General features: G+C 38.3%; 1 protein-coding gene across 1 annotated transcript in view; it reads left to right on the plus strand.

The window, feature by feature from the left end:
• PLCL2 (phospholipase C like 2) overlaps positions 1-18,619 on the plus strand; it is a 182,456-nt gene that overhangs the window by 87,311 nt on the left and 76,526 nt on the right. The gene's annotated exons all lie outside the window — the stretch shown is intronic.

The following is an 18,619-nucleotide window of genomic DNA, read 5'->3' on the forward strand; positions in this document are numbered from 1 at the left end:
TATCATCTAGACCTGCACTGTCTTATACACTGGCCACTACTGAGCCTTGAAATGTGCTTAGTCCAAATTGAGATGTGCTATAAATGTAAACTATGCTAGATTTTGAAGACTTAAGAAGACTGCAAAATATCTCAATAATTTTTACATTAATTACATGTAGATATGATAGTATTGGGGATATTTTGGATTAAATAAAATAAATTATTAAAGCTTATGTCACCTGTCCCTTTTTAGATTGTTTAAATGTGGCTGTTAGAAAGTTTTAAATCATGTATGTGGGTTTATACGTTTTTGGACACCATTGATCTAGACAGTGTCTCTGCTTCCTTCCAGTGCTGTCACTAAGGGAAAGTATCCACCCGCCAAAGACAATTCAGTGTTTTCCCCAGAAATATATGTGTTTATAACCACAACAAACAATAGCAATCAAAGTATAATAGGGTAGGAAATCAGAACATATGATTTTTTTTAGCCCTTTAAATGCCCCATTATCATGTAAATATGTGGCTAGATTGTACAGTTTTTTCTTTCACAATATGATTAAAAAAATAGTAGTAATGCTGAAGCCAAGGTTCCCAGGTGTTCAGATAGGATAGAAATAACAAGAAAGGAAAGAGGCTGGGGTAAAGGAGAGTTATCCTCTTGTAATGATGATTGCTAGAAGTATGTAAAGGGAAGAAGTATGGCAGGGAAGCACATCTGAGATTGTCACTTGACTGGGAATGATATAGGCAGAAGAGGTAGCTCTGATCAGACCCTCCTAAAATGTATTATGGAAGAGGAGGACGAGGAAGATGATAGCAGTGATAATATCAACCACATTAACCACGCTTGACATTTATTGAGAGCATCAAGACCTTTAGTAAGCATTTCTACATTATCTTGTTTAATACTCAACAATAATCCTAGGAAGCAGTACTCTTATCATAGCCCCTGTTGCAGGGTCAGCTATGCAGGAAGTGGTGCTGCAGAAGTCAGACCAGAGCTGGCACCCGGTCTTTTCACTAGCGCGCTCTATCGAGCACTGCCTGAGTTCACGAATTAGGTTTGCTTCTGCCATGGTGGTCAGGTCTGCCGCAGTAGCTTTAGAGCCCATTGGCCAACTGATTTCCTTTTTGTTATAAGAGAACAAATTGTTTGGAGGCTCACAATGAGCTTTGAAAGCCAGCTTTGTGTAGTTTTACCATTTAGATGCATGAGATTAACTTGGGGGTTAATTTCAGGTGAACTCCTCTTTGTCCAGTAATTCCAGTAAATAAGACTTGAGGACCTGTAATGTAAAAGTCTCAGGTCAGCCTCTGCAGTCAGTCTCAGGTCAGCCTCTGCTTTCACATTTATTATCTCCTCTGTGCCCTACCACACCCTTTAAAGTAATTAAGTATGAGTAATTACTCTTCATTTTATAAAATTAGTGGCTGAGGTTTCAAAGTTTACTGACCTTCCCAAGGCCACAGAACCAGTACCAGAGGATCTGGAGCAAGAACCTGGGTCTGGCTGTCAGAATGGGAGCAGAGGAGGGACCAGGCCCAGCCAGCCTCAGGACCTGGCGTTGCACTTTGCAGCTATACCTTTGAGCACTGAATTACTCAGGCTCCAACCAGAAAAACGGTATTTAAAACAGAAAGAATTTAATCTAGGGAATCATTATATGTGGTTTAAGAACCAAAAGGCCAAACAGGGTATTGGTGAAGCCACCCAGAGGTTATCAACAGCAGACAACTGTTTGCACCCCTAGGGTAGAGAGACAGGGAGCAAGTGGTGGGGCCATGGGAACCTCAGAGGGGATGCAGCCTCTGCTAGAGACATGCTCCCCTACCCTGCAGAGAGTGGAGGAGGGGAAACCAATGGGCTTCACTCTTCCTCCTGCCCAACCTCGAGGCCACTGGCAGAGCCTCGTGGGCATAACCCAGTGGGCGTCCAGCTGATGTGAGATCTGAGGAAGGCTGCCACGAGGCCCAGCCTCTGGCCAAGCAGAGGAGAGCAGGGAAAGAGGTGCAAGAGGACTGGATCTGCTTGGGCAAACTAACCTCTGAAATGGGATGATAGGTCCTGCTTCACAGAGATGAGGATTCAGAGAGATGCTTATAAAGTGCCTGTACCTAGTAGTAGCTCAGCAAAGGTTAGCTCTCACCTCCCTTTTCCTTGGGGACATCTGCAGTTAAGGCAGATGGTAGTTACCATGTGGCTTGAAAAGCTTAGGTATGTGGCAGTGGTATTGATTTAGATTCTGATCACCTCTCTGGGGCTTTCTAGATCATGGATTTTATTCTCCACACTTCATTCTCTTCATTATTTTTGGAATGTTCTTCTTTCTTAATTAATTCATAAAGAAAATCCATTACATTTTCTGAATCAAGGAACCTTCCAGTTTTGTCTGGGGGTGGTGGGCTGCAAGAGTCAAGACTCCCCTGAGAGAACTGATAGGTCATGTAGAGGGTTGGCTTTCCCATATTCCTAATCCTGTCTTATTTTTAAAAGCCCCTGGTCTCAAGTTTTAGTGTGATTACATTAAAAACTTCTCTACGGTAATGTTTTCAAAAGCACAACTAAATTACTTAAAATATAAATTTATAATTGGAATAAAACATGGTTCAGCTAAAACCCCAGCTCTTTCCAGAGGACAAAGTGTGATTTCTGTGTTGCTAGTATAATTTTCAGTAAACCTAAGTGAATTATATCATATTTGGATTAACAGAGGAGGGGAGATGTATCAAATTAGATTAAAAGATAAACATTTTGCTAGAAAAGTTTAGATGCATTTCTTAAATGCCACAAGCCACAAACTCAACTCAGCAACCTTGCAAAGAATTTCTGAACTTGGAGAGTTGAATTTTCAGATGACTGGGAAATATTAGAGAGTCCTAGATTCTAGATTATCAATGTCATATGTGTCTAGTAATATATGACATAAGTCTAATGACATATATAAGAGTAATGATGGCATATGTGTGTAATACACTTATGTTTTGACTTAAAATGAGATCTACAGTACATGTGCATATGAACAAGGCAGGGGGTGGGTGGTGATGGGAATGTTTTGATCTCTAGGAAAACTGACCCTCAAGAAGGTCAATGGGAACAGCCCAACCATCAGTGCCTCCACCCTTCCTTGCACCTCACCTCCTTGCTTCAGCTCTGAGAACGAGAATTTACGCTGGGCGTCCAACATCCCCCTTCTAACAACTATGTGCCTTTTGTGAGGGGCTTCCTTACCACACCTGTCCCCCACAGTGCTTACCACGTCTCTCTTTCACATCCAACAAATCACAACCCCATTTGCACCTCTTCTCCATTTTGGGGGTCTACAAGCATTGCTGTGAGATTTGTAGGAAGGCCAGAGTATGGAGAGGCATGAGCTGAGAATGGGGAGTCTGAATTACAATGTCCAAGGGTGTGTGATGAGCCCAGACCAGAGCCAAGCAAGAGCAGGACTCTGCACAGCAAAGCAGGTGGTCGCATTGTGCTCACCACAAGATCCATGCTAATCAAAAGGAAATTACAGCCAGGGACGGGGCAAGGACTCAGTTCTAGCCAGGCTGGGTAAGTATTGAGTTAAGGGTCCAAGAGCATGAAAGGGAAGAAGGTAGGGAGAACTGTAGCAGACTCGAGAAACAAACAAGCAGTGGTAAGGATTTGGCCACCATGCCCATTGATATACATGGCTACCTGTCCACTGGGTTCAAGGCAGCAAGACTAAGCTAGACCTGACGAGCAGATAGAGATGGGTTCCCAGCCTGGGTAGGATGGGCTCCCAGATGGGACAAGGTGAAGCCTACAAGTTGGAAGTGTCCAGACAGACTAGAACTGGAAACCCGTCTGCCTGCCAGGCAGGATGGGAACACCCCTGTAGCTGAGGCTATACTTTGGTTACACCTGAATTTCCAGTGTACAGCACTTAGTAAGGACTTAACACAGTATTAATAAGGTCACTTTCAAATTGGGTGATCATGTGTACCAGTTTTCCCAGGATAGTGCCTGTTGTGGCAGATTATTACCCGCTTTCACTCTCATAAGTGTCCCAGTTTAGATGTCATTCTACTTTGGAGGATATAGTCCAACCATCCTTGTGGTCTTCAGGTGCTGGGAGCTTCATAGCTTCCCTCCTCCTCTCGAGCCTTCTATTAGGGACGCCACTTCATTCCCAGGCTCTCTCTGAGAAGCTTGGGCTTAAGTAAGTCAGTGCAGAGTTGCATAATGGACTGAGGGTCAGCTTCAAAACTCAGGAATTAAAGCCCTATTTAGAATTAATTGGTGGTTGGTATGGTAGCCTGAGTCTTGGAATAAGGATAACATCCTGCTTATTAAGAGGACTTAGTAATTAATTTGCAAGTAGAATTAGTCCATGTTTTTACTTCTGGATAACTTTAATGAAATAAAATACGAAGTAATTAAATGTGGCATTTGAGGCTTGCATTATAATACTTTTATATAAAATCTAAGCATGCCTTAGAAATGCCTGTATTTCATTCTCACACCATCATCCTGAAGCATATTAATATAAAGCCCTTCTAGTTCCAACTCTCAAAACTATACTTTGCATTATGTACTTTGTAAGATTGCCTGAGTGCTTTTTATAGTCTGTACAAAATGGTATAGAGACCCTATTAATAATATGTTCTGTGTTATATTATTTAAAACATGAGCCAGGTTCAGGAAGCTGTATTTAGAACAAATTTTGTACCTGCTGCATGGAACTAATTGTACATTTGCTACTACTAGTTAGTTTCTCTCAGCAGTTGGAACTTATAGCAACGAGGGCTGGAAATAATGACACAAGATTCATCGAAGCAGTTAAATTGCTTTAGTCACTGGCAGCATATGCCATTTAAAATGCATTAATGATGAGATTTTGCTAGTCTTTAAAACTGCTTTTCATTTAAGTTTGATGAGCTAATTAATTTGAAGACACTTGTGGTTTTGAAAAGGTATAAAGTGATGCAGGAAAATGGCAGAACCGGACCTTCTGCAATCCAAATTGGCATTGCTCTATTTTGCAAATGCTCTAGATTAATCGCTCAAGTCTTCTGGATTCCTGCCATGCAGGCATTGACATTTTTATTGATTTCTTAACCCAAGTGTGGCTTTTAATAAAAAAAATAAAATGGGGCTTACTGTGGCATAAACCGGGTATATATATTATTGCTATGAACCAAGTAGATAAAAAGACTGTGAAGACTTATCTGTGCCATTTCATAAGATAGTTGTGTTAGGAGATCTTTTATTTGTATGTAAGACCTCTAAACAGAAAAGCAGTGGGTTTAAAATCAATTTTTCATTAGTTAAAAACATTTGAATTACAACAATGTGTGTTATAACATATTGAGATAATTGTAACTATTTAAAAGTTATCTTTAAAGTATAGTTTTCTATCTGATGTTTGACACGATGATGGTACAAGTAGACTGTTACCTTTAAATATGATATATCCTTCAGTTCGGTTTCTTTAGATTGTTAAGACAGAAACAAAATAAATACCTCCACGTATGGGCTGGTGATTCTTAAAGTGGTAAAACAAATGAGGCTTTTTCCATTTGTTGACCTTTTAAAACAGGTGGTGAGTTGTATTTGTGCCCAGGGAAAATGCACATTTTTATCAGTTTTGTACATATTTGTGTTCTGTCTGTGTCACAGGAACATGCACTCTCAGGCTGCGGAGGCCTTCTCCAAGGTACTCACTCCTCTCCCATAGTGGCTGGCCGCCTTGCTCTGCTGTTGCCCAGAGCTCACATCCAGCTTCTGCTTGCCTGGTTCCCTGTACCCAGCCCCATGAGTTTCTCCAAATATGCAGTCTCTTTCCTACCTCATATTCTTGTACTCGTTCCCTCTGACTGGCCTTCCCTTCCTTTTCATTTTATATCAGGATCCAGCCAATAGTTACCCTTTGGGGAAAGCTAATGGTGATCCCATCCCTTCTTGCTTTCCCAAGGACTTTGCTCCTTCAGAGGTATGTTCCCTTTCTCTTATTTCATTACTCTTCCTTTCTTTACTGGATACCTGCCTTCAGCATAGAAATCTGCTCTGGCGTCTCCAATCTGAACAGACTCTCTCTCCCTCTCCCTAACTACCTATTCATTTCCCTGGTTCCTTCTTCACAGAGTTATCTACACTCACTCTCTCCATTCCGCACTTCCCTTTCAGTCTCTAGCTCACTCCAGAAGGCCTCCTGACCTATCACCCTGAAACTGTTCTTGCCAGGGTCACCAAGAAACTTTATGCTGCAAAATCTCAAACACATCTCACTAACTTAATGTAAAAGCAAGCATGAAAGAGGAATAAAGCAACAAAAATACGAGACATATGAAAAAGAAAAAGTAAAATGGCAGATATGAATCCAATGATATCAATAACATTACATGTGAATGGATTAAATAATATAATCAGGAGGGCTGGGAAGCTGTAAAAAATAAATAAATAATATAATCAAAGGCAGAGATTATCAGACTGAATTAAAAAAATATCCAACTACATACTGTCTGCATTTTAGAATGAAAGATAAAAATAGGTTAAAAGTCTAAGGGTGGAAAAAGATAGATAAATTGTACAAACAACAACCATAAGAATATACTTAATACTACAGAACTGTATGCTTAAAAATGGTTAAGATGGTAAATTTTATGTGTATTTTATCATAATGAAAACTTTTTAAAAAATGTTGTGATGATTCTCCACATAATACATTAAAATCTAATATTTGAAGTTTTGTCTCTTAAACCACTTTGTTTTTAACATGTTAGTTGTAGACTTTGAAAAGAGGGGTCATATTACTAAAATTGAGTACTACCTTTTTTCAATCAACAAGTATAATTCTGTTCTTTTTTATGAAGTGTTAGAAAACTCTATGTATAATTTGGCATTAGGCTCAGTGGAGGATTCAATAAGAAAATAAATAAATAAATTTTTTGCAATTGTTTTGATTGCAAAAGGACTTAAGAGAAGAGAGGTTAGTCCACTCTCAGGTAATCGCAGAAGACTTGGTGGAAGGCCTAGCATTTCAGCCAGACCTCTAGGATGGGGCAGAACTTGCAGATGTAAGGATGGAGCAGAGAATAATACAGCAGGGAAATGAGCACTGGTCCAGAAGTGGCTGATAAACCTAGATATGTTACTGCAGGAAGTGGTGATCTGATGGGAAGGTTTGTTTTTAGGGAGAAATGGAAAATTAGGGGATACAAGCTACTGAAAAGGGTCTAGAAAGCCAGACAGATGGGTCTGGACACAGGAAGTAGCATGAAATGCAGCAGTGTGTTCCTGACAAAGGCAGTGCTGTAATGAAACTTTACCTGCTGGGTTTGGGGAGTCCTGGTAGCAGGAGGCAAAATGTGAGCAGTACTGCAGTGATGAAAGGCTTTGGTGCTGGATTGACCTGGGTTTTAGTGCTTTGGTTAGTTACTCCATTTCTCTAACCCTTACTTCCCTCACCTGTAACATGGAGGTGAGCACATTCGAGTTGTCCTGAGGATTAGAAAGAAACGAAAGGTTGCTTAGCACATGGAGAGCACTCAATAGTTGGCAGAAATAGTGATTGTTACATTAGTAGTTACAGTGATAGCAGTGGATAGTACTTGAGTGTTGGGGTTACTACTCAAGGAATGAGGAGGTTTGGGCCTGCCCATGGGTGAGTCTGCCCCAGGTACTGCCCTGGTCTCAGTGCTTTCCCCGTGAGACCACTCTCTTCTCTCCCCTCTTCACAGCCCCCGGCTGTGCACCTGTAGGCAAGTTACCTCATCTGTGTGTGAATGGAGGTCATGATACTCATGTTATAGAGTTTAGCACATAGCAACTCTGTACTTTATATTATATAAGGTGATTCCAAATTCCTAGGCCAGAAGAGCAGACAGTGGGACCATGGGTGGAAATGGGCCAATGAAGTCAGCAAGCTGGTCAGGGAGACAAGGTGAGTTTGCTTTTAGAGGAATTTGAGTAATGGACTGAAGAAGTGATATGAGAGAGGCCCAATTTATAAATCAGAACATAGAGGATGCTATTATTAAAAATAAGTTTTGTTAACAGATTTCCCTCCATTGCGGCCCTTTGGTAGCCAGTGAACATTCGTTACTTGCTAAAAATTTTTGTTTAGACATTGATTAGTATTGCTATAGAACTGTAATTATTTGATTTTTTGATAAATGTTATAAATATTTAATAGTCAAAGTTGAAAAGTCTTAAATTTAATCATTGATTTTTCTGTCCTTATACTACCAACTTTATCTTCATACTATTTTGCGTCCAAAAGCCCTCTTGTACTGAGATTTCTGAAAAATTCTTTTTGAGATGTTTGATACAAAGGTTCTATAATCTGTCACTTTAAATTGAAGAAGTAACAAAATTATTTCTACTTCTCTTAAAAACAAATATGCTTTACATAAACAGTCATTTTGATTAAGCTAAAGAACTTATTTAATCTTTATTTAAACTTATTTTGTCTTTCTGTTAATACCAAGTCAATCATTGGCTTTATTAAGATTACCAGTGAAAGGAGTTACTGTTCCGACTGCCAGGGGAGGGTCTAGCCGGAGGCTGTAGAAAACAAGATAAGGTCCATTCCCTTAAAAAGCTCACCTTCTACTTGAGGAGATAAGATTAACCCACATAAAACAATTAGAGAACTGAATAAGACTATAATTAATTGTTAAATTACAGGGTAGAGACTGTAAATACTGTATGAGTATAGAGAAGAGACAACATTGAGGACTGGACTAGTATAGGCTCATGAAAGGCTTGGAACTTAAAAGAATATCTGTCGAAAGCTGAGTTCCCTTTTATATAATTCATTATTTTTGTTTATTTTTCTTATCTAATTATCCCCCTCATACTAATTTCATGTGCAAATAAGCCATTGCATTAAAAATGGCCCTAGGAAGAAGTTGTTTTCCTACAAGACAAGATAGAAAGAAAATAATAAACAAAGTGATTGCAAAATAAATTGTCAGTGGGACAACTCTCCTTAAAAATTTAATTGTAAAGTAATGTGGAATTATTAAAATTCCTGATTGAAAGAGCTACTGTTCCTCATTTTCTGTGTTGTCTATGGCCCAAGGCAATAGCTTTGCCTGCATACTGGCAGATCTGTATGGAAGCTTTCCTTCTAACTCTGAATCCACTCCTGGATTGCTGCATTTTTTCCCTCAACCCCAAGCAATGATGGATCTCAGGGTAAAAAAGATGAAAATAAGTTCTTCCCCCAAAGCTATCCTGAATAGTGAAGAGCCAGCACATAATTAGGGGGAAAAAATAGTGATTGAGAAGTTACTCTTAGAATTGATCATATTTGGACCTAGAGAGTCACATTATATGATTCAACTTGCATACCTTTTAAAGTTCAATATAGTTTACTAGACATTTATTAGCAAAGTTATGTAACCACATCTTGAAATAGCTCTGTAGTATAGGAAGTCAGAAGGCTCTGTAATGTATTGAATGTGAAATTGCCATATACACAGCTGGGAAACACTGAGTTTTCACACCACATTGGGCCACTTAAGTACCATTATTTTAGATAATAAATTAAAATTCACTAGCATCAGTATTTTCACTGGAATGTAAAGTATCACTAGCATAATTTATAGGAGTTCAGTGCTTACCATTGTTGTTCGTTACTGGAGAAAACTAATGAATTTTATTGCAGTTTACATTGGGCACAGGTGTAGATTATGGCTCTGTAAATTTACTTTGAACAAATATTTTAGTAGTTGCGAAAATATTTCCCCAAAAGAGTCTTGTCATGAAAGTGGTATTATATTTCCTTATGGTCCTCTGATTTCCCAATTAAAGACCACATTGTTTTAAAGGCAGGCGTAACACATTACATTGAATTAGTTGAAAGCTTTAACTATACCTTGAAGGCTTCATTTTACAGACATTGGGAGTTTGTTTCCTTTACCCATAGCTGTTTTGGTCACTGCAGGTTTATCTACACTGCAAATAACAAGGAAGTGTGAAGAAGAAGGAATCTTGTGAATAATTCCGATCACAAAGTGCTTTGAGTGAGGTTATTTGATTATTGTTTAGACAAAAATATTATGGGGATTATGGAGATCATAGCTTCAAATTTGCACTCATGTGAATACTTATACATAATTAAATTGTAATGTTTATTAAATTGATGGGATTTAAAATTAACACAAGACTTTGAAAAATGGTTTATTATTTTTGCCCTAGAGATGTGGGGATGAAGCCTTCTGAAGCTTTATTTTGAGAGGGCATCTGGCTATCTTTGACAGTTTCCCAATATATCTTGGGCATCACATCCATTTAGTTATGCTCAAAAGCTCTATGGTTGCATTAAGTAGTGGCATCAGTTAAACAAGACTCAGAGGGTCTGATGTTCATTCTGTTTCTTCTGGGATAGGATTAATTTTCAGCAAATCCTAAGTGATCAGAGGATTGCAGTTACACACTTAAGATGGTGTTTCTTTTTGTTTTTCTTTCATGAAGAAATAATCGCAGCCTGGAATATATTTATTTAACAGGATCTAATGTAGAGCATACAATATTGCAGGCAACATTTGAAGCACTTTTCAAATATGAACTCATTTTATCATTATACAATCCTATGATGTACGTACTATAAATAACATATGAAGGGTAGATATTATTTTGATGCCAGTTTTACATGTGAGAAAACTGAGGCACAGAGGACATGCAGTGCTAGCTCACATAGTATTTCCGTGGGTGATTCCTCAACTAGAAAGTTTATAAACTATTGAATTATTTTGTTCTACTTTGGTATAAAGAAAGCCATTTCACAGCTATCAATAAAAGTTCTTTCTGTGATTGATTCTGCTGTTTTTGTTAATAAAAATCTATTATAAATGTATAGTTTCCTTTTTCTTCCCTCTCAGTTTGTCATTTCTCTTTTGCATAGCCTTAAAATTTTCTTCACAACCCTGTAAAACATTTATCCTCTGCCTTTACTCTAACATTTAGGTTGACATTCTTTCTTAGGAAACGATAATCTTTTTCTTTATGTTAATAAGGCTATGATTCTAAACCTCTTAGAGGAGGGGAGGGATTGCAGACCACTTTCAGAATTTAATCTCAGTGTTGTGGGGTCTCTGAATCCCACATGTGACCCCTTAAAGACCAACGTCTAGGATAGGGACAGCTTTGTCTTTGGAAGCACAGGAAAATTTAGGGACTACAGTCCTTTAAAAGAGAATAACTTTTCCCATAAATCTATTCATTATATGTAGTACATTTGCAAGCTGGTGGACAAGTAGACAACCTGTGGTTAGATGTAAGTGGATCACCTGTAATTCATCTGAACTATAATTCTTTTTAAAATTTTACTTTCTGTATTTTTTTAGTTGAAACATAATTGTACGTATTTCTGGGGTACATGTGGTAGTTTGATACATGCATACAATGTCTAATGATCAAATCAGGGTAATTGGGACATCCATCACCCCAAACATTTATAATTTCTTTTTCTTGAGAACATTCCAAATCCTCTCTTCTATTTTGAAATATACTATAAATTATTGATAATTGTAATCGTCCTACTGTGCTGTTAAACACTAGAACTCATCCCTTCTATCTATCATTTTGTACCCATTCACCAACCTCTTTTCATCCCCCCTCCTTCCTACCCTTCCCAGCCTCTGGTAACCACCATTCCACTTTCTGTCTCCATGGGATTAACATTTTTAGCTCCCACATATGAGTGAGTACATGGAGTATTTGTCTTTCTGCACCTAGCTTATTTCACTTAAGATAGTGTCTCCAGTTCCATCCACGTTGCTGCAAATAACAGGATTTCCTTCTTTCTTATGGCTGAACAGTATTCCATTTTATATATATGCCATATTTTCTTTATTCGTTCATCCACTGAAGAACTCTAGGTTGATTCCATATCTTGGCTATTGTGAATAGTGCTTCAATAAACATAGGAGTATAGATATCTCTTCAACATGCTGATTTCATTTCCGTTGGATATATAACCAGCAGTGGGCTTGCTGGATCATATGGCAGTTCTGTTTTTAGTTTTCCATGCTGTTTTGCATAATGGATGTGCTAATTTACATTCCCACTAACGTATACAAGAATTCCCCTTTCTCTGCATCAGCACCAGCATCTGTTATTTTTTATCTTTTTGATAATAACCATTTTAACTAGGGTGAGATGATATCTCATTGTGGTTCTGATTTATATTTCCCTGATGATTAGTGATGTTGAGCATTTTTTTCATATTATCTTTTGGCCATTTGTATATCTTCCTTTGAGAAATGTCTATTCAGATCATTTGCCCACTTTTAATTAGATTGCTTACTGGGGTTTTTCCTGTTGAGTTCCTTTTATATTCTGGATATTAAAAAATTAGTCCCTTGTCAGATGAATAATTTGCAAATAATTTCTCTCTTTCAGCAGGTTGTCTCCTCACTCTGTTGATTATTTCCTTTGCTATCCAGAAGCTTTTTTAATTAATATAGTCCCATCTGTCTATTTTTGGTTTTGTTGCCTATGCCTTTGAGATCTTGGCCATAAAATCTTTGTGTAGACCAGAGGTCCCCAACCTATGGTGAGTTTCATAATTATTTCATTATGTATCACAATGTAATAATGCATACCTACATGACGGGTGCGATATGCACTGTCTAGGGAATGGACGCACTTGAAGCTCAGACTCGGGGGGATGGGGAGGCATGGGCAATATATATAACCTGAACTTTTGTACCCCCATAATGAGCTGAAATTAAAAAAAAAAAAAAAGAAAAAAGAAATAAAGTGCACAATAAATGTAACCCACTTGAATCATCCCCAAACCAACCCCACCCCCGTCCATGGAGAAATTGTCCTTTGTGAAAACAATCCCTGGTGCCAAAAAGTTTGGGGACCGCTGGCTCTAAACCAATGTCCTGGAACATTTCCCCAATGTTTTCTTCAAGTATTTTCATATTTTCATGTCTTACATTTAAGTCTTTGATCCATTTTAATTTGATTTTTGTATATGTTGAGAGAGAGGGATCTACTTTCATTCTTTGCAAATAGTTATCCAGTTTTCCTCGGACCATTTATTGAAGAGACTGTCCTTTCCCCAATGCATGTTCTTGGTAACTTTGTCAAAAATGAGTTAGCTGTAAATGCATGGATTTATTTCTAGGTTCTCCATTATGTTCCATTGGATTTTGCTTCTACCCTTCTCCCAGTGGCCGTAGGAGAAAGGACTTGTTGTCCTTCCCCCAGGGGTGTAAGCCTTTTGCTTTATATGAAAGGAGGGTTGGGGAAGTAATCAGGGTTTCATGCTGTACCCCGGTGGCACCCATTACCTCCTGCATGCCTGTGCCCAGGAGAGGGGCTCTCTCCTGCTCTGCCCCCAGTTTTTCTCAGCAGCACCCCTTTAAATGAGTGCAAACTCTTCTTGTGTCTGAGGATCCCAGTTACTCTAAACTGATATCCTGGCCCACATTTGGCCTTTAGAAATTCCTTAAAATTGTAGCTGATTTCTTCTTACCTGCTTCCATAGTGGCCACTACTTCTTTCAGTGCTCTACCAAACCTAAAACTGTTTCTACATCCTGTTTCTCCATGAAGGGGTTTGTTAGTCTTTGCAAATCAGTTCCCTGTTTTGCCTTGTGACCCCAGCTCTCTGATGGGTACAAGAAAACTTATGATTCTGTAGATTGTCTGACGTTTTGTTATTAGGATGGGCATGTCATTCTCTTTTCATTTTCTGTATTCTAAGCCACCATCTGAACTGTACTTCCCCCTACTTCATGACTGAGCAATGGGCTCGCTTCCAGACATGCATAGAAGCCAATACTATGGCACCAGCTTTAGAGAAAAGGAAAAGTTTTATTGCGGGTTGACTGACAAGGAGGCAGAAGGCAGTGCTCAAATCTTTCTCCCCGAGCTGGGGTCTAGGGATGGGTTTTATAGGCAGAGGGTAATTATGGAGAGATAGGAAAATGCACCAAGGTGTGATCTGATTGAGTCATGCAAAGAGGTGATGATGTGGCTATTAAACAGGGCACCCCTCCCTTCTTAATTCAGTCCTCATTCTTAGGTTCTGCCTGTGGTTGGCTGTTTCATTCCGGCTGGCTCCAGGGTCACGAATCAGGCACACTTGATTCATCTGAGCATGCTCAGGTTATGTGACCTACAACCTGGGGGTCCTTTGCACTGAAAAACAACTCATTATTTTATTACATTTTGTTACTGACAAAGTGGAACCTAGATTAAACTGGTTCTGCATTGCATTAAGTCACCCATGGGTTTCCAAGCCATTAGCAGATCTGTGCCCTCATAGACTCCTTGTCAAACTTGGGTGGTGGTGAGCTTTGGAATATAGTAGAGGGCATCAGGGAAGGCCTCAGGGAGGAGAGGCATCCACAGGCCAAGTAGCTTTCTATTACTTGCAATAAAGGGGCCTTCTGCATGAGCAAGAGGCAGCATTTGGCCATACCTCACTTTTCTTCAAGTTACTCTTTTTCAATTCATTTTATTTCATATAATGACCTTCAGAGTGACCGTTTTTGCTCCAGATTCCTTTTTTCTTTTTGTTCATCTTGGAGAGCACATCAAAGTTTTAAAGATGTGTGAAAAACCTTGCAAGGTAACCCTGATGTGCCCGGCATGACTTATTCTTTCAATTCAGAGTTATTGTTATTGAGCTGAGGAAAGGTCAGGCCTTGCACTGCTTGTTTAATGGACTTCAAGTTCTTTCTTGGAGTTTTTTGTTTTGTTTGTTTTGTTTTATAAAAGACAGAAATTTCTTTTACCCAGTGTTTCTCAACTCTCTTTAATTCTAGACCCCCTTTGATAAACATAAAAACTCATACCTTTCTTTACTGTTATTTATAATTCAAATTAAATAACTTGACTCAAAACAAAACAGAGGGATAAATGGCTGCTTTGTTTGCTTGCCTCACCCCCTCCCCATTCTGATAAATCCTTACTTAGACCCCAGAATCACTGCCTAGACTCGTTCGCTGTTTTGCCAGAGTATTGAATCTGGATATTGAGGCATCATTTTCTCACGATGTGTATTAAGGAATAATCAGAAAACAGAAGAAATGAATACAAATGCTATGAAGGAAGAAAGTTAACAGTATTTAATAAGAACCCTGGAAGAGGAAACCATAGGGGAGAAAATGTTTTGAATAAATAAAGACTGAGAACATTCCAGAATTAGAGAAAGATGTAAACTGTCAGATTAGATTATGCATACAGTGAAAGCAGTTCTTATGAGAAAACTTCTGGCTTTAAAAATATTGATCAGAGCCAGGTGCGATGGCTCACGCCTATAATCCTAGCACTTTGGGAGGCTGAGGCAGGAGGATCACTTGAGCTCAGGAGTTTGAGACCAGCCTGAGCAAGAGCAAGACACCGTCTCTAGAAAAAATAGAAAAATTAGGTGGGCATGGTGGCACATGCCTATAGTCCCAGCTACTTGGAAGGCCGAGGCAAGAAGATTGCTTGAGCCCAGGAGTTTGAGGATGCTGTGACCTATGATGACGCCACTGCACTCTAGCCCAGAAGACAGAGCCAGACCTTGTCTCAAAAAAAAAAAAAAAAAAAAAAAATTGATCAGAAAACAGAAGAAATTATTGAGGAATAATCAAACAGAGAATGGAAACAAGTAAGTTTTGAAATACAGGAGAAATGCAATAGAAAACAGGAGGTAATTTTCTTCCAGCAGGGTATTAACTCTCTGTGTGCCCTGAGACAAGACTACAACTCCTAGGATTGGTTTCCTCTTCCCCAGAGTGAGCTAAATCAGTTGGATCAGTGCCAAGCACTTTGTTACCCACAGCAGAAATGAGGCCCACCTATTCGTTACCTCATTTCAGGATGAGAATTTATTAAATTGCAACCACTTAAATAGCTCAGATGGTAATTTTAGTGGCCTTCTGTTTTTAATGACAACCTTCTATTAAATAAAGTAGGCAGTTTTGTTAGAAACTGTATGCTTTTCCATAGGGCTCAATATGGCTATTTCCATTTTTAATGCTAAATATGTGTTCTATAAATATGTTTATTCTTCCTGAATTTGCTGTGGTGAAGAAGTTTCCTTAGCCTCTTTCTAGTTCATTGCTTTACCTAAAGTCATTCATTCCTGACACAAAATTTTTATTCTGCAAATAAGTGTTATTTAATGTATAAATGAATCTTCAAGCTTCTTTCTGGTTCTAAGTTTTATGATTTTTTTAACCAAGAAATACAAAATTTCACAATTGGTATGGAGGTTGGTTTTTTTGGAAGCTGATTTTCTTCCAATTTGAAACTTTTTTTGAATGTTTTTTTCTCTTGATGTTAATAGAGTAGCAGAACTGCACCAGTTGACCAAGTTTATGTTTTGTTGCATTTGTGACTCAGAAACCTAAGATGATGAGTACCTACAATATAACAGCCATCTCTGAGCAATTATTCATACTATTTTTAAAAGCTTTTTGCAGCACTTCCATCTCAGCAGAAACCTGCATTTTCTTCCTCTAGTTTTAGATGGTTAGTGCAAGTAATATGTATTTAGTGTTCTTTTAGTTAAAAAAAAAAAAACAAACTATATACAGCACATATAGTTTGAGTACTTTTCCTTGTTAAATTTGACTTACTTTATAAAGCAACAAAGAAAATAGATTCCCACTTCACTGCTGACCAGCTGCTTAGCTTAGGAGGCAAGTACTGGATCACTGCTGGGCTGAAGAATGAAAGCTGGGTGGAAATGAGTAGGAATGGGATAAAGATTCCAGGACCTAGGCAGCTGGGGCCTAGTGTCCTGCCGCTGAACCCCAGTTCTCCTTCCCTCCCACACAAGTGCTTCCTGTCCTTTCTTCTTGGCTGTGGGGGACACTTTGCTGCCTTCTCTTGTCATCAGAGCCACGTGTTGCTCCCAGCCAGCAGTTGTGGTCAATCCAGTGACGAGTGCAAGTTCATAGTTGTTCTCATCCTTGGTCGCTTGTAAGCAACCACACTCCTCTACTGGTGTTTCTAATAGCTTTATCTGCTAGTGAGGAAAGAGAAACATCTTTTCATTCAGGCCTTCGTGTGCTATGGAGACTGCAGATGGTTCTAGGCAACAGCAGATAGAGGGGGAGGAAGAGACAGGAAGTCTCTGGTAAGGGACAACCTCATCAGCCGGTGCTTGAGTGACCATCATGTTCATGTGTCTGCAATCAACGACCAGAGCCACCGGTCAAAGCCTCGCCTGGTTTGTGAAAAGCAAGGCAATGTTTTTAAAGCCACAGCATGGTGTTTAAGTGGCTGCCTGTCCCACAAATATATATGTGTATGTTACTAACCTACTTTTCTATTAGGCCTTTTCCCTCTTAACAACAATGAAATTTATGAATTTGCAATGTATCATTTGTAACGAATTAGAAAGTGTAGTAAAATATTAATCAGTATGTAAAAATGACAATAAAAGGTTATAATGTTGAGAAAATACTATATATTTTTTAATGGATCAATGGATAAACAATTCCATTTATTTTTGTGACTTTTTTTTTCTAGTGGAAACTTTGAGATACAATTTATAAAGATTACAAAATTCCCTTACTGGGTTAGTATGTTGTCTTTATTAAAGGTAAATGTGTCTTTTTAAAACTAAAGACATCCTTCATTCTGAAAAATAGGATATTTATACATTCAATTCATGTTCTTATGCATGACTGATTACAAATTTAATTTCATGCTAACTCGCTTGAATGGACAGTATACAGTCTATACTTTAGGGATTTGGAATGGCTATAATGCAGTGTATCTTGTAGATACAATTACCACAGTTTTTTAATGTCTTTTGTGCTTTATTGTTCTGAGGATATAGTTGTAAAAAAAATTCTCTACCTTGTGGCTTTATGTTTTATCTTGGTACTCAGATCACAAAAGTCTCTATGGTTGATTTTGAAACTTTGAGAGAAATGATACCCATATGATTTAAAGTTTAAGTTTAATTACCTTCTACAAATTGCTTTTGGAAGTATACGTAGTCAAAAAGGAAAAATGATTTTAAATTTCAGACATAGAGGGTAGCATAATAGCTTTTTAAAATATAGAGAAGATTTTATTCAAAATAGATTCTATCCAGAACAGGAAAATTAGAATTGCCTTGTATAATATTTTGCAATGGTCTTTTCTTTATTGTCATGAAAGTTATATAATCCCAACACCCATCCCTATTCCCTATTTATGAATACAGTGACTTACTGAAAATTTATCATTGATTTCGTATACCTTCTAAAAGGCAATATCATGTTTTAGGTTAAAAATGTGAAAGATGTTTTGGGGTCATTGAGCAATTTTTTTTTCAAATAATAAAAGTATTTATACAGGGAAGGACTTAAACACATAGATGTGGATGTCAGCCCTTTAAGGTAAGAACATGTTACATTAGGCAGGAAAGTTGAGGAGTGCATTATTGATGATGCGGATTTCTTTAGAAATAGGTGCTGCCTAAAGTTTTTCACTTGGTAGTGTTAATAATCTATTAATATTGGAAATACTTAGGCAACATTAGCCTGGTACATAGTAGTAGGTTTTAATAAATCCAACTCTACAGTGTTAGAAGCCCCTCCAGCTGTAATTCTAGGCTTTCTCCTCAGGCTTAATACAACTGCAACAGTAAAACCATATTTCTCTGAAGTATTTAGGACTATTATGAGATGCTGAAGAGCCAGGAATTTCTG

This window comes from Eulemur rufifrons, chromosome 7, assembly GCF_041146395.1.
Source record: "Eulemur rufifrons isolate Redbay chromosome 7, OSU_ERuf_1, whole genome shotgun sequence".
NCBI classification, from domain to species: Eukaryota; Metazoa; Chordata; class Mammalia; order Primates; family Lemuridae; genus Eulemur; species Eulemur rufifrons.